The 21,270-nt window shown below is 59.6% G+C and overlaps 1 long non-coding RNA gene across 1 annotated transcript; it reads right to left on the reverse strand.

The window, feature by feature from the left end:
- Positions 1–492: 492 nt before the first annotated feature.
- Positions 493–20,551, reverse strand: LOC139042135 (uncharacterized). Its single transcript, XR_011498382.1, has 6 exons — positions 20,416–20,551; positions 11,105–11,205; positions 10,797–10,980; positions 10,356–10,458; positions 10,062–10,144; positions 493–1,356 (listed from the first exon to the last, which is right to left on the reverse strand). It is a non-coding gene; the product is annotated as an uncharacterized lncRNA (long non-coding RNA).
- Between the last annotated feature and the right edge of the window lie 719 nt (positions 20,552–21,270).

Below are 21,270 nucleotides of genomic sequence, written 5' to 3' on the forward strand. Positions count from 1 at the left end.
AGTCAGCAGGGCCGGGAAGTACACCTGCCCAGGATGAGCCACGCAACGATGGTTAGAGAAAGAAAAATTGTGAACAAATCATACAATCCTCTTAGCAGATGGTGGCCAAGAAGTCATAGGAGCTGAGACTGGAAACACAGACTGGAGCCTCGTACAAGAGAGACTGGCTGGTGGTTTGCCAAACCACTTCTTTCCTTCCTGGGTGCAAAACGACACTGTAGTTCCCAGCTTTCTTCGTAGCTGGTGTCTGAATTCTGGCCAATGGAGTGTGGTAGACGTGGGCTCTACCGCCAGGCCCGGGCCAAGGAAAGGCCACTCAGAGCCCAGCACTCTTCCCTCGTCTGCTGGTAGACAGACAGAATCCAGCGGAGGAACCCGAGGCCCGAGGTGATGGCAGAGCCACAGTGTGGAAGGAGCCCGGGTCCCCGAGTCACCGCTGGGAGGACAGCGCCCAGGAGAGCTACCTGACCAGGACACTCATGGTCGTTTATTCTGGAAGTCGTGAGTGACTTTTTATTGTGTTCAGCCACAGAGGTTTGGAGATCACTTGTCATAGCGATTAATCTGGCCTCCTACTGGCCCGTGCCGCAGAGGCCCCTGGCATGCGACTAAGTGGGCTCACTCAGAGCTGGAGCAGGGCAGGCCCGGACCGCACGAGCAGCCCAGCGCTTGTTAGAGGGACGACCTTGAGGAAACCGCTTCGCCTCTCCAGGCCTTAATTTCTCATCTTTCAGTGGGGATTTATAGCTCCTACCGCAAAAGATGCATCACTGGCAAACCGCCACTGCACCAGGTGGGCCTGCTGAGCCCCCGCGGGTTGCCTCACAGCCCAGAAGTTTACGAGAGGCTTTTAGGAGATCGAAAGCCAGCCACACGGCTTGTCCAGGGTTAAGACGTCCTGGGGGCTCCTCTGCTGGGGGCAGGGGAGCAGGACACCCTCTCTGGGCCTGGGCCTGAGAAGGTCGGCCCGGGGCAGGCGGGGTCCTCCACCCCACACACATTTACCTCAGAGCTGGCAGGCGCGGGGTGAGTCTCTCCTGTCAGCCTGCTGCCGCCCCGCCCCCACCCCCCAAACCCGCAAAGGCCACTTGGAACCCGAGATGCTGAGGCTGGAGCCCAGCCTGTGGACGGGGACACCCAGAGCGAGGCGGGCAGAGGGTCTGGAGGGCCGGGAGGGCCAGTGGCCTCGAGTCCGCACAGCCAGGTGCCCCGGAGATTTCATCACTCAGGGCTGTTTGTTCTCAAGACACCGGGGAAAACAGCACAGATGGGAGATCTTCAAATCCCAGCTCCGCCACTCCCTCGCCATGTGATGTTCATCAAGTCACTTCCCTTTCTGTGCCTCAGTTTCCACAGCTGTAAAATGAAAACAATAGCATACTCGCCTCGCTGGCCTCTTGTGAGGACGTCGGGAGCTGACATCTGTGAAGTGCAGAGAGCCGGGCTGGACACCAAGAGGGCTGCGAGGGTTGGTTAAGTGAACAGAACAAACAGAAGAGAGGGAGGCGGAAGGAGAAGGTGGGAGAGGGTCAAGACAGAGAGAGACAGATGCTGGTCAGATGGACACAGAGAGGCAGGCCACCAGGGGACAGACAGACACACAGACAGGAACCGACAAGCAGAAGAAAGAAGCCAGCTTCTGAAAGAAAAGCAGAGAAAGGGACCGAGCGAGGAGGAGAGAGGGAGACCCAACCCACGAGGTCATTGGGGTCGGAGCGGACGAGGTCCCCGTGCCACCACAGGGCGGTAGTTCTCAGGCGGCCTTCTCAGCTCAAACGAGCGCCCTGCCCGGAGCACGTGGCTGCGCATCCTGAGCGGAGCGGCGCGTCCACGGGCAGCCGGGGCGGCCCGCGCATCCCCGCAGGGAACCGAGCGGGTCCCAGCGGCCCCTCCACGAGCACGGCTTCCACCCTGAGCCTGCACGAACAAAATAGGAAAGGCTTGCGACAGATTGGGAATTTCACCCCGATCTCGATTTCCAAAGGCGGGCAGGCCGACAACGTCCCTCAGGCCTCAGCCTCCTGTGACCTCACGCGGCAGCGCCACGCCCTCCGCAAACGCGGCGTGACCCCAGCGCCTGCCGCTGCTCAGCTCCAGGGGCACGGCCGCGCTCAGCCGGGTTTAGAGCCGCCAGAGGGGACGCCACCCATCCGCATCTGGGAGACAAGGCCAGTGAGGATAAACGCCACCTCCCGCAGCGCTGGCCCGCCCGCCTGGCGAGCAGCTGGCACGCGAGCAGCGCCCCGGGCCTGGGCCTCCCGGTGGGCGGGGGCCATCTGCACCAGGGCAGGGAGGGGCGCTCGGGGAGAACCGGCCAAAACGACCGGCCTGGTTCACGGGATGCGTTGGTGGCACAACTCAGCCTAAACGGCAAACCTGACCGCCAGGCCCGTGCTGTGCCGCCGCAGCACACGCTGGCTCCTGAGGGTAGCTCCATTTTCTCATTGATAAAACGGGGATGTCACAAGGACGAGAGGAAATAGTGGATCACGGTGACGGGCATGGCTCCGTGACTGACGCACAGTAAGCCCTCAGCAAATGTCAGCGTTGCTGTAGCTATTATCGTTAATAATTGCTGTTATTACTACTATTAATAACAACAATAATAAAGTGGGGCCATGTGGCATGCTCTTCCGTGCAGGCTGAATTTCCCAGAACCTGGGTCCACTCCAACTTTTGTCTCCCGCTCCAGATGCAACTATAAAAGCACTCAGGATTTATTCTTCACCAGGACAAGCTCGAGACATTTGTGTGCTGTCGCTGAAAGGACCAAACACACATTCCAGCGGATCCTCTCTGTTCCTGACTTGGTTCTGGGGCTTAACCTTTGTCGTCTTGGATCTGGTCCTCACAGTCCGCATTCCACGGGGTCAGGAGGGTCAGCAGGGGAGAGGCAGGGGGCTGACTGGGGTCTGGCACCCAGGACGCAGGATCGCACCTCCACTCCCGCCTCTGGCCTTTCAGAGGCTACCCACCCTCGGCTAACAAGACTGGCTTCTGCGGAACGGAGTGTCGGGCCTCCCAGGGGGACAGAAGAGCCCCCATGGGATACGCCTCCCCCTATAGGTCAGGGCTAGAGTTGGTTGGTGGGAAAGATAAATTAGCAAGGCTGAGGGGAGAAAGACAACTTCCTGGGGGACATGGGAGCGGCTGCCCTCAGTCTTTTGGGAGCAGGCAACACAGATTCATGCAGAAACACACACAGGAATAAGCAGAGACACGTGGACACACACACAGGTACAAGCACTCACGACTCTCTCTCACACACACACACAAGCAATCCTGAGCCTCAAGACAGAAGCTTCGGGCCCTTGCACCTGCCTTCCCTGGAGGGGCAGCCATGGGACTGGCCCAGAGCCACCTGGCACGCCTCCCACCTCCTCCCCTTCCTGGGTGGTGCTCCCTGCATGTCCCCAGGCCTCCGTGGTTCCTGCGGCTGCAGCCTTGGGTGCTCCTGTGCAAGCAAGCACAGCTCCTGGACGGGGCCGCAGGGACCTCTGGAACAGCCTGCAGGCAGGCTCCCCTGCTTCCACACGACTCTGTTTCTTGGCCTCTCTCCCTGCCTCTCTCTTGGAATTTCTGCAGGATTTTGCAGACAAAATCACTTAGCTCCAGCCACGTAGATGCAAGAAACAGGTGAGCACCAAGGTGGAGCCGTGCTCCAGAGCCTGCGCACAGCAGGCGCCAACCTGGGATGTGCTGAAGCGGGGAACGGAGAGAGAAATGCCTGGGGGAGGGGAGGGCTCCCCTGGCTGAGAGGCCCAGGGAGTCTCCGCAGGGTGTGGATGGGCCAGGGTGGCCAAGGACTCAGAGCCCCCGAGTCTGCAGCTTCCTCCTCTCACCTCCCCAGGGATGGGGGAACAGGTCTGGGGTGGCCCGTTGGTAGGTGGAAGGGGAAGCGAGGCCATAGAATGCGCCCTTTGACCTTCTGACCACTGTCTCCTGCACCCCAAGATCTGACCGCTGAAATAGCAATCATGACTTTCACGCAGCTTCTTGTAAAGCCAAGCCTTCACTGTGGACTCTCAGAGCACCAGCATTTTACCCCAAGGCGGCTGCCTGCCTACGTGTCCACTCCCTGCACCCCTGTTGGCACCTGTGTGTGTCCTGCCCTGGAGCAGCCCCCGCACTCCTCTGCACCGGACAATTCCTAGAATGAGGAAGGGATGGAAATGACCCCAGAAAGTGGAAGAGCACACTGGAAGCGGAAGCATTGGTCTGTGATCACTGTTTCTCCCTCCAAAGGGGTCTGGGTGGAAGCCAAGTTGTTTCAGCCCACAGGGGCTCTGTGAAGTCAGGGAGCCTGTGCCAGCGCCCTCCTCCCTCCGTGACCCATGAACCCGAGTCCCACGGGCCCTGAATGTGCCAATCACTCATTCATTCAACAAGCATCCTGGAGGAACCAGGCCCTGGGCACCCTGGTGCTGAGATGAAACGTCAGTGTCTGCCCCGGGAGGGACACACCATGGAGGGAGAGATAAGACAGCACTGCACTCTGCACGTGCCCTGGGAGACGTGCGTTTTATGAGAAACCTGAACAAGAACGCGACTAACCCCCAGGACTGCATCTCACACGGTGGAATTGGAGGCATCTGCAGGAAATACTCGTAAGTTTCAACACCTCTCCCACGCAGGCCCTGTCAGCACAGTGCTGCCTGCTCCTTTAGCCAGGGAAGAAGGGAGTCCTGCCATCCTCCAGTCCCCGGTGCCTGCCTGTGGCCCCACACTGTGGCCTAGGGGCCAGGCGCTCCCTCAGGACAGCAGGGCCCCCTGTCTGCACACCCTGGAGTGGTCTGGCCAGTTCTTGCTTCCTGCAAAGCTGGGGGGCTGGTGGACTCCAAGCCCAGCACATCTGTGGGGGCCTCAATCAGTCTCCCCACCCTCCCCATCTGGAGACCATGGGAGCCCTAACAGGCTGTGGGCTTGGGAAGCGGCTCAGCCTGGGTTCGGAGCCCACCTTAGCCAGGCTTCCTGGGACCTATAGCAAGGTAGCCATTACCCAGCCCGCAGGCCCAGAGGCTGGGAGGAGGAAGCTCCCAGGCCTGCAGCCTTCCCAGGACCTGTCTGGGGCCCTCTCCCACCTGTGGAGTGTTCAGGCCAGAAGCACCAGCGAGGGCTGCGCCAAGGCAGGGCCCTGGCAGCCTCTCCCCGGGACCGCCTCCTCCTGCCAAGCCAAGGCAATTACTCAGGTTCAACAAGTGGTGATGAAGTTGGACGCGTCTGAGTCCATTTAATGATATTTAATTATGCACGGCTTCCCTGACGGGCTTAGGGAGATCTACACCAGGCTGCTGACCCCTGACAGGCTGCAGCCATATATAAGTCCCATTTGGCCCCTCGGGCTGTCGTCAGAGAGTGCACTTTTTCTCTGGGACAAATGATTCTCCCAGAAAAGAGGGAGCTGGAGTTCCCCCAGGAAGTGTGCACACATCGCCCAGGGGAACCCACTTGCTGAGCACCCAGCACAGGCAGACGCGGTGCCAGCCTCTGGGAATGAAACTGAACAGACCCTTGCGCGCCAAGACCTCCAGCCGTGAGGTCTCCAGCACCGTCCAGGTGTGGAGGACATGCACATGGGAGAAAGGAAGCTTTGGGGGTGGAGGAGAAACAGGCAGGCTCCAGAGGCCCAAGCGCTTTGCTGAGGCCTCAGGCCCAAGCTCCAGGCTCTGCCCACCCCCACAAGTGTTCTGTTCTCTGGTCCCAGCACCTGGGTTAGGACCTGCACAGCCGTGAATCCGGGCACAATCAGGGAAGCTGTTGGTCAGACAAAGCCCTGAAGAGCCACAGGACTCCAGACAGAACCCTGTCGTGCAGCGCCAGAATCTAGACCCTCTCAAAACGTATTGCTGTGGTTCTTTTCTTTCCCTGTTCTTTAAGAGAAAGGAAAGAGGGAAGATGGGAAAGGAAAAAGAAAGGAAGGGAAAAGAGAAGGCAGGAAAGAGGAAAGAAGGGAGGAAAGGAGAGAGTGGGGAGAAGAGATGGAGACCAGTTGAAGCCAAACACCATGGCTGCTGGGAATGGCGAGAAGACTCCTCTGCATCTGTGCGCGACCATCCACGAGAGCTGGCTAGGGAGCCTCCCAGGCTGCAGAGCACCTCGTGGTCAGGACGGGACCTCCTTCACCTGCCCCCAGAGCGGGCTTCTGCATGATGCCCATCCATGGAGTTGTGCATTCATCCCCAGCATTCAGCAGCTTCCACAGACCAGACCCCGAGGTTGAGGATGGGGACGCAAGCAGGTCATGAGGGAGGTGACCCTGGGAAGCACTGCCGTGGGAGTGGAGACGCAGACAGGAGGGGACGGACAGCCAGAGCAGTGTGGTGATAAGTGGCTTGCTGCTGAGGGCTGCCAGAGAGATGGTCAGAACGGGTCCTAGTTGACCCCTGTCGGGGAGCAGGCTGGAGGGCGCACAGACCGGCTCCAGTCCATCCTTGGCTCCTGGGGCACTGCCTCCCCAGCACTCATGGGCTGCCCTGCACCCTGCAGGCCAAGCCCACACCTACTAGGACAAGGCCCGCGGGAGAGAGGACTGGGTGGGCGGGGGACGGCGCATGCCAAGGAGCTATGGGGGTCAGGTCTGCCGCACGCTGAGGGCTTGGCCTGGGGTTAGGATGAATCAGACACAGGCCCCGCCCTCAAGGAGCTGTCAGTTGGGACCGGGACTGGGGGCGGGGGGTGCGGGGAACCGACGGACAGGAGACCCGTCCCACAGGACAGCCCCATGGCCTCGCCACAGCAGCCATATTATCCGTACAAGCAGTCGTCGGAAGTTGGCCTGGCCTCCGGACACAGGGCGAGCAGAAATCCACGCCTGCCGCCGGCTCCTCTCGCCAGCAGGAGACAATCCCAGCAAAACCACGCCATAAACTGAGCCCACGCTCTTCCTCCCACGCAGCAAACCCGTCCCGGGAGATGAAGGGGAGGAGGGGAGCGTGTCCCTCACCCTGGGAGACAGAAGCAGGAGCGCACGCTGCTCCTTCCGCGTCCCGCGGGTGATTCACTGCCTCACACACACAGCCCTGAGGGGAAACGGTGCAGCCACGACTCTGAAGGCCGGCATCCCTCCGCTGGCCTTGCACAGCTTGCCTAACCTCTCTGGGTTCCAGGTTCACCGTGGGGAAGCCCCCTGCCCACTGGGCTGCCACACAGCCTGGAACGGGAGGCAGAGTGCTGAGGCCGGCATCCTGCCCTGCTCCGCCGCACCCACTGGGCGCCGAGGCCGAGCCAGCCCCCTCCGTGCGTGCTCATCCTCAGGCCGTGTCGCTGCCGCCAGAGCGCGGGCCTCAAGGGAGAAGCCTTCCAGGGCCGCTGTCGGCCTGCGCTATCAGACTCTCCTTCCACTTTCCCCCGTCCTGCAAGATAAAGTAGATTAATTCAGAAATGCTAAGATGGAGTGTCTAAGGGCTGTGCGGCCTGAATACAGATCCTGCTGGCTGAGCGCCTGCCTGTTCTCACTGGGGGCCTCAGCTCTCCCGGATTTCCCAAGACACTTTGCTCTGAACTGGCCAGCTTGCCAACCCTCCTCCTCCTGGCTGAGAGGGGCCTCTGACAGCCTCACCCCACCAACGAGCCCAGGGTGGGGCAGCTCTGGGCCAAAGAGGAGCCTGCCCTCCTCAGGCCTCCCCCTGCCTCCCCCCACCCCCAGGGGAAGAGGCTCCAGAAGCTGCCTGGCCCCGCACGTGAGCCTGTCACGCCCTATCAGGGAGGCCCTGGGGGGGCACCTCGCTCTTCCTCCCAGGATGGTCTCTCACCTCCAGACAGCTCCAGAGGGGCCCTTTCCGAGAGCGCCCAGCCCAGCCCAGCAGGAAGGGTTTACACTCTAACCCACTCCAGTCAAGCTGCAGGCAGTGTTCCTCCTCCTGTGCTAAGGGTGGAGACAGGCCGAGGCAGGTCACCAGTCTCCCAGTGCGAGCTGCTGTCACCACAGTCACAGCTCCCTCGCTCCCCAGCAGGACCCTCCATGATATGTTAATAACGGGAACAATGGCCAGTTAGGGCAGCTCCCTGTGCGCCAGGCACTGCCCTCACGCTCTCTCAGACACAATTATTGGCGCTGCCAGGTCACAGGTCAGGAGGGGGCTGGCGCAGACAAGCAGTTTGGCCAAGGCCTGGCTGTGGAGAGCACAGACGCAGGATGCAGAGCAGGCCCCTGACTGCCCACCTGGGCCCCTAAACACCTGCCCCCTGGTGCGGCCCTCAGCACTGGGTGTCAGGAGGCCTGATCAGTGGCCCCCAGTGCCCATCAGGCCCCTCCCCCACTCCTTCCGCCTGTGCGCTGGCCCCTCCAGCAGACAGTGTGCAAGTCCAGTGACAGACTGAGTGGCCACAGCCCTGCTCGCCCATCCTCAGATCTGTTCATCCTCACACTCCCAGCCACCCCATGGCTAATTCTAGAAAAATAGCAAGCGTTCCAGTGTGGCACCCTTGCTGAGCAGTCACCAGGCCACCATCCATCCAGTCCAGCTCTCCCAGCTTGCTGGCTGGACCCTTGCCCACTCCAGGCCTCAGTCCCTCTGCTGTGTGCAGGAGGCCAGCAGCCCTGAACAGGTGGGTAAATGGCGACACCACCTTCCCATCCAGCCCCATAGTCCCCAGAACCAGAGGGGCAGCTAAACATCCCCACCTACACCGCAGGCCCTGTAGGGCACCAGGCAACAACAGGAACCCGTGGCCCCCGGAGGACACGAGCTGCCCTGCGAAGCAGAGCACGGCCTGGGAGCCCTCCAGGCTGCCCCTCCACCCCAAGCTGCAGGGGGAGACTCCTGCAGCCCAGCAGCCTCCCAGGATCTGCTTCCCTGGCCGCTGGCAGGTCTCAGCAAGATCTCAGCAAGGCTGGCCCAGTGATGACCGTGCTGCCCCTGGCGCTCAGCATCCTGCATCCTTGAATGTCGATGTAAATAAAACGGAGCTCTGTCTGTCTGCCACCACGTTGCAAGATGGCCAGACAGGTCTTATTTGATGGTAGGACGCACCTGCAGAGCTCCCAGTCAAAGGCCCCAGGTGCCCGGTGCAGCCACACAGCCTCCGCCAGGCCCTTGAAGGCGCCTCAGAGAGCGGCTGGCCCCCTCCAGGGCAGCTGAAATTCATGTTGGCGGTTGCTTGAGTGCTATGTCATTCGTGCAGAGACCCCAGGCACAGAAAGCCAGGGTGGTCTCTGCGGACTCCAAGCTGACGGAGGCCCTGCACAGTGGGCCACGTGGCAGGGACAGAGCGTATCATGTGAGGGGCTGGGGTCCCCTGAGCAGCACAGGGTCGGCGGTGAGCCGCAGCAGAGGGAACGAGGCTCACCCTTGACATGCTCCCATATCAGCCAGCGCAACTCCCCGGAGCCCCTCAGCTCTAGGCCAAGGCACGCTGAGCGCTTGCCTCTGGGCTTGTGCAGTCTGTGTGCAAAGGCAGCAGGCATTATTTTAACGGTGGCACCCAAGCCCCGTCTCGTCGGGGAGCGTCTTTGTGTAGGGAATTACTGTTCTTCTCTGGTGAGGCAGGGACAGGTGGGCAGGCACCGCAAGCCCCGCCCTGAGCAGCCTTGAGCACTGCGCCTGCCCAAGGGGCCAGGAAGCAAGGGGTGGGCTGCGGTGGTGGGAGGACTGGACAGGTGATGGTGGTGGGGAGCATTCTGGGTGGAGAGCGTGGGATGGCAGTGAGCAAAGGCTGAAAGCAGAAACGGCACGGTGGCTGGAGCCTTTGGGAGTGGAGCATGAGGGCCCCAGGGCTGGACGGGAGGAGGATGGAGGGCGAAGGGCAGACGGCTTGGAGGCCAGGCTAGGAGGTGGAGGAAAGCTTCAGAGAGAAGATGGGCCTTAATTGGCCTGAAACTCCCTCTGGAGAAGAGCAGAAAGACAGACAAGGCAAAAGAGAGGGAGCGAGGGAGAGATGCAGAAAGAGGGGAGGCGGCAATGGGGGCAGAGGAGAGAGACCGGAAAGGAGACAGCAGCCAGCGAGCAGGGAAGGAAATGGGGGCTGGGTCAGACCCAGGGCCCCTGGGAATCCTCTAGACCCGAAGCCATGGCTCCCACCCTCCCTCAGCCTGGGACCAGATACTCTGCTGTGAGCCTTACCTGTGTGAGGATAGCAAGCCGGACACTCCATCCCCCGGTCCTGGGCAGTGGCAGGGCCATGGGCCTGAACAGAGGACTCTTGCCTGTGGAGGGGCCAGGAGGCTGCTGTTTGTGGTGCAGAAGTCACTGAGCGGCTGTCCATTATGTGACCTTGGGCCCCGGATGCCCCATCCTACAATGGCACAGGCCCGTCCAGCCTGAACTTCTGGGAGGCCCCAGGCTGCGAGGGGCGCTGTGCTCTGCCTGGTGAGGCACCCAAGTGAGCCCTGCTGGGTCTAATCCTGCCACACTCACCCACAAGGCGGGAGGGAAAGGCCAGATTTCACAATGGGACCATCTGTTCTATCGCTTCCCAGCTTCCTGGATGCTCCTCTGGAAACCGTCTCCAATAATGTTCCTGGATTACATGCCAAAAAGAGAGGAAACTCTGGACTCGCAACCATGGGCATAAATGCCTAATTAGCTCATTCTTTGAACCAAACCATATTTGAGTGCATCTGTTGGCCCTCCTTCATGTCAGCCCCTGCGGGGTGGTGGGACAGCATTAACGGGAGGGCAACAGCCCAGCCTGGCAGACAGCCCCTGCCCCTTCCAGGCACTTCCCCATCTCCGAGCTCCCCTGGCTCAGCTGTTCAGTCAGCTGTTCCGAGGCCTTACCATCCATCCCAAGCCTCTCTCCTGGGCTTACTCCCCCCTCCCCACCCCTCACCCCCCTACCGAGGGGCCTGAGGGCACCTGCCGCTCGCCTCTGCCTCCTCTGGTGCAGCACCTGTCGTCGGCAGCTCCTGCAGCTGCGGCCCGTGTCCATTTCCTGTACCTGGGACCAGAGAGGGTGGCACTCCCCTTTCTCAGCACGCTCTGTCACAGCTGCCTGCAGCAGCCATGCCACATCAGAGGGTGCTGGTCACTGTCCAGTGCTCTGAGGAAAGGGGACACCGTGAGCCCAGAGACCATGGCCATGGGTTCTGTTGCCACATCACTGGGTGACGGCCACAATTCTCCACCCCTCTCATCTGCCTAGGTTTCATTTTCCCCATTCATACCCGGGGAGTTGGACTCAAGGCTCTCCGTGGCACCCACAGCTCTGTCCTCGGGGCCAGGTCACTCCCAGGAGCACCAGCCAGCCTCTTCCACAATCTGGCCTCTAAGTATGAAACATAAGAATTTGGGGTGCAACTTGGCCTAAGGTAGACAGCGGGCGGCCCTCCCTGGGGCCAGCAGCGGGGTATACATCCTCTGCTGACCTGACAGCCCATCAGGGGAGGGCCCAAAGCCCTAAACACAGCCTAGAGGTGCTTCCATCACTCCTGGCCCCACACTTCTCACCCAGCACAGGCGGGACCTGGCCTGCGCCTGCCGCCTCTCCAGCCCGCCCACAACTCACCCCAGCGCTCTCAGCGCCTGATACCAGGGCCTGACATGCGCTCACAGCCCCCGGGGCCAGCTGCTCCTGCCCTGGCCTCCACACACGCCCCCTCTCTTCCCAAAGTGCTGGTGCCTCTCCTCACGGCCTGGCACCTCCCTCACCCCTCACCCAGTGCTTGGGGGCTAGCCTCCCCTGCCCCCCCCCACCCCTCCCCTGAGCCTCCCCTGCCCCATGAAGCCTCTCCCATCCCAGCACCCCCTCATGGAGCTGCAATTTCCTGGTGTCGTGCCTGTCTCTCCAGCTAGCCCATGGGCTCTGCAGGGGCAGGGACCACAGCTGTCCCCCAACCACCGTGTCCCCAGCACCCAGCTCTGGGCCCAGCTTGGGCTGAGCTCTGCTCACATCTCTAGATGAAGGAGTGTGAATGAATGAATGCTGGAATGGAACCATGGGACCCACAACCTCGACCTTCAGCCATCCAGACCCAGGGAAAGCATAGCCCACGCAGGGCACCTGCTACCCAGGCAGCGCCCGGCCCCAGGCCCCCAGCAGACCCCTCCCGGGGAGGAGTCAGCCCCGGCTCCCCACCGCCTCCTTCCCTTTGCGTCCCTCACCAACATACTCAAATGTGTAAATTCTGTTTGGGGAACAATTAGCCCAACACACAGTCTAATCATATTTTGTCTTCTGATGAAAAAACACACAGAAAACTTGGAAAATGATAATGACGAGGCTTTATCATGTTCCTTTCTTTCTTTTTTTTAATAGTGCTTTTTATGAACATAAGCATGTCACAGATGAAGAGGTTCTTAGCAAATGTCTGGCCCAACCCCCTCATCATACTCAGGGGTAAACCGAGCCTCAATGAGAAGATGAGACCAACTCCAGTTCCCCTGGATCTGAAACCCTGCCTCTTCCTCTCAAAAACCCCCAGAGGGCTGGAGCTGATCCTCCTGGGGCCGTTTGAGGACCAACGTCCTAGATTCTGAAATCTTCAGGTTCTGGGGCTATGAGCTGTCACTTCCTGGGGGGAGACGCCGGCAGAGTAGAGAGTGCTGGGCCCTGTACCGAGGCCCCTCCCCTCCCCATCAGGCAGTGGTGTGGCAGGCCAGGCCCCACCTCACGGCCCAGTGATGTCCAGAACCTGTTACCACCCGTCCCACCACCGGGAAAGGACCCAGACAGCGTGCCCCGGGGAGACGCTGGAAACCCATTTGGAAGACGTGAACCTGCCCCATGAGGCCATGACGGGCCACTCCCTGAGCCCCTCCCCCGCCCCCGTCCTGACAGCGCTGTTCTGGCCCCTCCCGGCCCCACGTGGACGTGGCCTGACGTGGGGAATCGTGTCGGGGGTTCCTTGTTGACTGTCCCCGGTACGATATCAGGCCGCCAGCAGGAACAATGCACAGCGCGCTGGCCTCACAGGCCCCGCTCAGGACACGGTGGGCGCGCGTCCTGGGTACCAACTGACTGCGGAAGCCTTCCCCGCTTGTGTTAGATCATTATGTTGCTCACGACAAGCCAGACAACTGTTACTGTTGTCCCCACATGGTGAATAAGAGATCTGAGACTCAGGGAAGAGGGACGACAAACCCGAGGTGGCTCGGCCCCACCAGGACAGGGCCGGATGTCTCGCTCCAAGGGGCAGGCTCCTGCAGATGCGGGCACTTCCCCCTTTGTCCTGTGAGTGGTGGGGGTCTCTGGATCCTGTGTGCACTGCTGTGGTTCAGCAAGGGAGACATGGGGCCAAAGGCGGCCCTCGGAGCATTGTCGCCCTGCAAGGGGGGCCACAGTGAGATGCCTGAGTCCATATTATGAAGGTCTGGCCATCAGACCAAGGAGGGGCTCCAGGAAGGGACCAGCACAAGGCACAGGGCAATGACAGAAGGGAGACGGAAGGGCAGGGACAGCACCACAGCCTGTCCTACCCTGGGGCCCAGCCCTGCTCTTTCTCGGCGGCAGAGGCCCCACCCAATGGCCCGGCTGCGGGCCTGGCAGATGGGCCTCCCGGGCACTGGAGGCCGGACAGCACCCAGCAGGCAGCCCCTCCACAGACAGCCACAGCTGAGCCTCCAGCTGGCAGGGCATGGCCGACAACACTGACCAGCTGGGGGACCACGGCTCATTTGTTTCCAATTAAAAGAAATTACATGTCTTGACCTTCCTCCCTGAGTCGTGCCCCTGCAGGGCCTGGCCGGTGGTGGGCAGGAACATCTGATGCTCTCCGGTCCACTGCCGCAGGATAGGGTTGGCTGGAGGGCAGGCGGGTGTCTGTGCTGAGGGCCGGCGGAAGGGGTGCTGGGATCTGCCGATGAACCCCACTGTGGGCAAGTGGGCGGGGGTTGGGGGGCTCCTGCCGCTACAAGACGGTGATCAGCGTTTGCTGCAGCCTACCCTATGGGCCCCTAGAAGGCCAAGACACAGCCTCTGACCGTGGGAGCACGCCGGAGAGAGGAGCACGGGCCATGCCTGGGGCCCATGGAGCATACAGGAGGGAATGCCTGAAGAAATCTCGGAGGCTTCCCAGAGGAAGAGATGCCTGACATCTGGGCCTCGGAAGACAAGTAGGAGTTTGCCTCCAAGGGCAGGATGGGAGTGAAGTATTCCAGGCAGCAAGAACGGCCCTGCCCAGAGTCACAGAGCTGGGAGCCCTCCTCACCCAGGTCTTTCTGATTTTATAGCTAGTGCCTTTAGACTTTGCACTCTGCTGCTCTGTATGAGGAGCCTTGAATGCCAGGCCAAAGCTTGGAGAAGGGCCGGGGAAGGGGGTACGTTCCCTGCCAAGAGTGCGTTGGAGGAAAGGGGAATCTGGGAAGCTTCTGATTCAGAGCTCACGGAATTTGGTGAGCAGTCAGATATCGGGCCAGTCAGCTCATCTTTCTACCCTGAGCTTCCTCGTCCGTCTGAAACGGATCGCAGGGAAGTCTATGTCCCCCAGCCATTGGCAGGGTGTTGGGAGGAGCAGGGGGACCTCTGGGGCAGACTGTCTGCCCTGGGGTCTTTGAGCACCCTGGACCAGCTGTGTGCTCTTGAGCAGATCGCCTGTCTCCCGAAACCTCAGGTCTGCCATCCAGAAGATGAGGCTGCCTCCAGGAGATGTCGTGAGAACAGGATGAAATGGTCCACGTGGATCGGTTAGCATGCGGTCTGGCAGAGCGTGGACCCCCAGTGAGTGCCCACTAGTCCCTCAGGGGTCCCAGCTTGTGGGGTAGCACATACACGACATCAAAACCACAGCGGCTGCGAGAAGGTGGGAAGGAGATCCCGAAGGCAGAGCAGTTGCCTTAGGAAGGAGGACTCAGGGTGAGAAGTAATACACACTGTCTGTGTGACTCAGGTAGTTAATAATATTCAGAGGGCCCGGCCCGTGGCTGAGCGGTTAAGTTCATGTGCTCCACTTCGGCGGCCCAGGGTTTCACTGGTTCCGATCCTGGGCATAGACCTCGCACCGCTCATCAAGCCACATAAAGTGGTGTCCCACATAGCAGAACTAGAAGGACGCACAGCTAGAATATACAGCTATGTACTGAGGCTTTGGGGAGAGAAAAAAAAAAGAGGAAAATTGGTAACAGAGGTTAGCTCAGGGCCAATCTTCCTCACCAAAAAGCATACTTTTAAAAACATAAATATAATAATATTTATAACACTTACTAATATAAAAATAACTTTTTAGAAAGTTGTACAATATAAGTAATTTTTCTCACAGAAAAGCTCTATCTTGATCAGCTGGAGTTTGCAGCTCGCCCACACCAGGAATCACCTGGGGATGTCAAAGTGTCCCCTCCCCTCCAAGGGGCAGTCCTCCGTGCCCTCTGGAGCTGACACCTGCAGAAGGTCACCGTGCTGAAAAGCCTCTGTGTGGCTTTCTTTGTGTCCTGTCCCCTCCGTTTGGTCCCCAGTCCAGAAGGCAGCACAGAGAACGCTCGCCCACGAGCTCTCTGTGGGGACTGTGGCATTTGATCTACTCACGCCTCTGAGGAAGGAATCTCATGCCCCACCTCACAGCTCAGGGTCTGGACACCATAGCCTCTTCCCTATGTGTAATCCCCACCTGCCGGGAAGGCGAGTTGGCCAAGCCACGTGCTCACTCGACTCTGCGCCCGGGCTTCCTCAGGCACCCAGCACACATCAGCCACTGGCACGAGAGGAGTCACCCAGGACCAGCTCTCAGAGAGAATGCCACAGTTTGGATTCTCAGGGACAGGAGAGAGCAGGCAGGGTTTGAGAAGATGGGGAGGCCCCAGCAGGCAGAGATTTGGGGCACGCAAAGGCATCGAGAGGACCTAGCAGGGGCTGGAGGGGACCAGCCTTGAATGTCATGCTGATGAAGGACATTATCCACAGAAGCTTTTGGAACAGGACATCATAAGAAAAGAGCTAAAAAATAAAGGAAATTAACCTGGCCATGGTATAGTCAGAAAATTATTAGGCAGTTCAGGAAAGGATTGGGGAGACAGAGAGGTTTCTAAGTTCAATTCTTGGACTCTGAAATGAAACATTTCTGGGGCCACTGAGTTAAAGGAGGCGAAGACCCCGCTCCTGGCCTCTCAGAACTCTGGGAAGATTCTGGAAGCTGCAAAGCCCACAGAGCCACCACTTCCTCCATCCTTCAAGCCAGACAGTCTCTCCCCAAGGCCCTCGTCGTGTGACTGTGGCCACTGTGGTCTCCAGGTGAGGGGCGATGAGAGGAAGAGCTTTCAAAGACATGAAATGTGGGCACGCAGGTGCACACTGACGCACACGCACACACACGCGTGCAGGAACTTAGCCATGGTGTGCAACGTCTGCTGTCAACAAAGAGACAGCTTGAAATGCAGCCAGCAGATGGGAGCCCACTGAAATGTCAACCAGGAGAAATAGCCCACGTCAGAAAAACAAAATTCCAGTTTAGCAAAAACCATGCTTCCCCCCTCCCTCCTTGGAGAAAAATTCCCATGGAGGCCCCTGCAACTTTGGCAAGCCAAGATGAGTTATTTATTGAGGACCACCACACCACCACGCATGCTAAGGACAAAAAGGAAAAGTGTTTCAGATTTGGAAACGGGGCTGCAGTCACAGATGGTGCCTGAACACGCATAAATTCGGTTGCTGCGTGAACAGATGGAAACTTGAAGGGAAAAAATAAGAAACTTGAGCATTGATCTGCCAGACCACTGCAGGGCTGGAGAAGGGGGAGTCTGTCACTTGACTGGGAGGGTCTTGGTCTTCCAATCTGTGGGATGGGGGAAGAAATTGTGCTGTATTCAATGGTCGGTCCAAGCTGAATTTGATCCCTCGCTCTGCCACGCACCAGCTGGGAGAACTCGGGCAAGTTGCTTAACCTCTCTGAGCCCCAGTTCCTCATTTGAACAAGCGGCTAATGAGGACGCCCTCCCAGGATTGCCATGAGAATTGAGCCAGGTGATGTGTGCAAAGCACACACCCGTGCCCAGCCAGAGGGAGGGCCTCGCACGTGGCAGCGCCTCCCGGCAGGTGTGGGGAGAATCTACTCACCAGACACAGCCAAGGCAGCCTGGATGGGAAGGCCCCACGGCGGACCCCACAGCAGAGGCTGGGGAGAGGAAGAGGAAATGGAAGCTGCCTCCTGCCAACATCTTCTTTCCAGAAGATTCCTGGGGTCCAGGCAAGATCTCCGCAAGCCAGGGCCTGTGAAGACTATGCCATGAGAGGGCAGGCTCAGCAAGACCTTGAGAAGAGGATGGCAATTCCAACGGAAGGTTCTGCCTACACTGCCCACACAGCCTCATCCAGGAAGCAGCTCAGCCCCCAGTATCTGCTGCATAGCAGTTCACCTGCGGTAGACTGACTACAAAAATGGCCACAGTTCCTCATCCCTCCCTGCCTGCAGGCCCCTTGCCTTCTGACCCATCAGGAGCCGAAGTCTCCTGTCCAGCCTGGCCTTGTGACAGTGCGCCCGTCAAGGCACACTCTGCCTTTGTCCAGATAACAAGTCCAGGCCAGTTGGCAGGGAAGACACGTGTGGAGCAGAGCCATGGTGGCCCTGGGGACCCCGCTGAGGGCCCAGGCATGGAAGAAGATCAAAGGTGAAGACTAACAAAGCCACCTAGCCGACCTGCAAATGACCGCAGGGACAGCCCAGCCCGCTCAGGACCTCAGCGCTGGCCAGCCGCCCCTGCTGCACCGGCAAGAGAGCTGAGAGTTGCACTCGAGCAGGCTGGGTGGCCTTTGCTCTGCAGCAGCTTTGTGCCCACAGACGCCGGCCTGCCCCCTTCACCAACCACACACTCCAAACCCACCTCCTTGGGAGGTGGGGAGAGAGGGGGTTTCAGTAAAAATCCAGAACAGCGATTCAGAATTCAGAAACCGGCAATCCAGAGGCAAGGAGCTCCTGTCCACAGACCTAGGCGCCAGCCCTGCAGCTGGGGGCCACCTCGCCAGGCGTCTGGCAGCCCCTTCACTGGCCCAGCTGGCTTCCCTGAGGAGCAGGGGAAATGCTGACCCTCCTCTGCACAAGGTCAGGGGAGAGCTCCTGGCCCTCAGCCACAGAGGGCAGCCCCAGTCCTCCAGGTGCCACAGGGCCAGGGAGCCCTGAGGGGCGGGACCCACACGTGGCTGGAGACCCTGGAGCTGGGCAGGCAGGCCGGCCGGCAGAGTGCCCCTCCCAGCACACTCTGCTGACGACGTGCGCTGTCCAGGCCAACCCTCCCACCGACCACCCCGACGTGGCCTCCCTGGGGGCACACACTCCAGATGATTCCAGCCCTGGGGGCCCTGCAGGGCCCTCGCTGATGCTAAATAAGAAAATATTTAATGCCCATTGTCAAAGAGGGTAAGGCACACTTTATTCGGGACGAATGTGACAGTGTAGGAGTTTTTTACAATGGGGAGAGAGATGGGGCTCCACTCCAAACACACACGAGAAGGTGGGGTTTACAGCCAAGGAGCAGGTGGGGGTCAGTGGATGGAAAATTACTAAGAGGAAACATCAAGGGGGACTCTGGCTGAGCTGACCTAAAAGGGTTCTTGCAGAAGGCAGGCCAGGGGTCAGACCTCCCCTCGGGGGAGGGGCATGAGGACCTGATCAGATATCGAGGGTGGGGAGTTCTTGCTAAAACTGGATTTTACAAGGAAATGCACAGATGGGCCTGGAGAAGTTTCAGGAGCCTGACTAAAGTCTGACCGAGCAAAGAATCTTTGTCCCTGACACCAGCCTGAGTGGCCATGCCCATCAGGGTGTCCGAGGCAGGCAGCAAAGCGGAGTCGGGTTCTGAGGGCCCTGCCACCCCTGTCTAGAGCAGACCCTCCAGACCAGCCCTGCACGTGCATCAGAGGCCCCAGCGCTCCGGGGGTTAGGCCCAGGGGAGAGGTTCCAACACAGAAAGAAGAGGTGGTTTTCCCCTCCCACCCCGCTGTGCTGTTAAAACTGCCCATTGCTTGTCTTATCTGAAAAATACTTCCTGGAGAATCTTGCCTTCATTTCCATTAATTGCGAGTGTCACTTTCCTCTTGCGACATTCAGCTTTCACACCCCACGACTTACCGGGAGACTCATTTCAGAACCATGCACACAGGCGCTTTCTCAGGCCCAGCTGCCTCTGTCCAGAGAGCCTCTCCCCTACTTTTCCATCCAGCAAACTCCTACTCATCCTCCAAGACCTGGCTCTCGTGACAGCTCTTCTGTGAAGCCTTTCGTGATTTCCCTGGGTGGATTAATGGCACTATCTTCTGGGCTTTCTGAACCTTGGGCCGTGTGTCTCCACAGACACTGACCGCAGGTCAGCACCCTGGCTCACAGGCCCAGTCCAGCCTGTCACTCATTTTGGTGAAGACTGTCTTATGGGAACACAGCCACGCCCATTCGTTCCCATACCGCCTGTGGCTGCTTCCTGCCACAACATCGACCAACGACGTGGCCCACAAGGCCACATGTTTACCACCTGCCCCTTTACAGACAAGTTTGCTGGCCTCTGCCTTAGACCATGAGGCTCTCAAGAGCTAGGACAAGGACAAGGGCTGCTTGCCTTGTCCTGCAGCACAGCCTGGAGCCTGGCCCACAGAAGGCGCTCTGTAAGAGTTTGCTGAATGAATGAATGGGTGAGTGAGTGAATGAGTGAAGGGAGATGTCACGGACGCATCACAACAAAGCCAGGTTTGCAATGCCATGCGTGGTCCCTGGAGCCCAGTGGGCTTTCACGGACCCCACATTTCAAAGTGTGCTATCAAGAAGAGAGAGTTCCAGGCATCAAGAATCCCAGTGATATCTTGGGCATGGCCCTGCCCCGTCTCTCAGCTGCGGGCAGGAGGGGCTGGCAGCGCCTGCCTCCATGGCTCCCTGTCACTTGCTCTCTGCTCTCGGGCCCTCTGCTTCTGCCACCTGCGGGGGGCCGGGAAACCCCTCGTCCATTTGGGTGCATGCCCACCCTTGAAGTGCGGGGGAGTTAAGATACCAGCAATCCTGACAACACACCGGCAGATAAATCTTCCCTCCTCTTGTGTCTCAGGCGGGCAACTCCCACGTGTGTTCCACACACGCCTCAGCGGGTCCCCAGAAGAAAAGAGCCCCAGTCGTCCACAGCGGTTTACCCTTCCCAGTGGGCCACTCCCATTCCCCGGGATCACCTCCCCACAATAAACCACCTGCACACAAGCCCTCAGTCTCGGCCACTTGGGGTCACCAGCCCCGCCCTGGCTGCGGTGGGACAGGCGACAGGTCTCCAGTGCGTCTTCTCTTCTCAAGTCTCCGAGCGGACAGGTGGTGCGCAGTTTGCTGAGGCTGCAGCTGCCGAGCCACACGCTGGGCCCGAGACGGCAGGAGAGCCCCACTGCCCTGCAGCCTGTCCTGATTCCACCCGACCCCAGAGAGAGGACCCTCCCAACCACCAGGATGGAGACGGCAGAGCTGGCAGCCCCGGGACCCGGCGGGAGTGAGCACACCACAGGCCTCCTCAGGTGCTAGTAACTAACGGTCTGGGGGGGTGGGGGTGCTGGCCCTCCCCATCCTCCTCCAACTCTGTGACAGCACAGCACCTGGCACATGCAGGAGCTCAGCGCGGGCCTGCTGACTCGTCAGGACGTGGCCTGCTGGTGGGTGTTCCAGCCTCTGCCCCGTGAAGCGGCTGCAGGCTGGAGCCGCCGGCCGCCCTCACGGAGGGTACTCTGAGTCCCAGAAAACGAGGCACTGTTGTCTGATTGGATTTTCCTCCCGGTCCGCCTGCAAACAGTAAACACTCATGTCTCATCTCACAATCCCATTAAAAGGTAGACAGCCCACCAAGCCTTCACGTGGCATTTCGGCTTCTGATCACCCTTTATCCTTTCTCTGTTGCACACACGTGTGTGCACACACGCTGGGTTTCCAGGGCAGGCAGGAGAAGGCGGGGTGGAGACCCGGCCCAGCTGCCGTCTCCACAGAGCACCCAGCACTGGGCCAGGGAGCACCCCGCACGAGGCAGGGCAGCAGGCCGCCCACCTCACCTCTTGGGCTCAAGTTCTGGCTGGATCCTCTTGCAGGACTTCTCAGAACCTTCAGCACGTTCAGCTGTCTGCAGCTCTCCAGAGGGGACATATGGTGAGCAGCTTTTCCTAGATTTCTTTGATTGTAAAAGGCCCAGCGCATGTCAGCCAGCAAAGGAGGAGGCAGGAAGTGAGGCCCAATCTGCCACTGTGAGGCCAGTGGCGTCCTGCTGTGACATCTCTGTCTTGCCCTGGTGAGCAGCAGAAGGAGGTAGTGAGCACAGCCTGGGGTCTTCTCACCAGGGTCAGGGTCCTCCCCAAGGACAGCCAACCCTGGAAGAAGCTCAAGCCACCATGAAGGGGAGGGACATGGGCTGTGGAGTCAGAATATCTGCTTTCTGAACCCCACTCAGGCCCTCACCGGCTGTG

Source organism: Equus asinus, chromosome 26 (assembly GCF_041296235.1).
Source record: "Equus asinus isolate D_3611 breed Donkey chromosome 26, EquAss-T2T_v2, whole genome shotgun sequence".
NCBI lineage: Eukaryota > Metazoa > Chordata > Mammalia > Perissodactyla > Equidae > Equus > Equus asinus.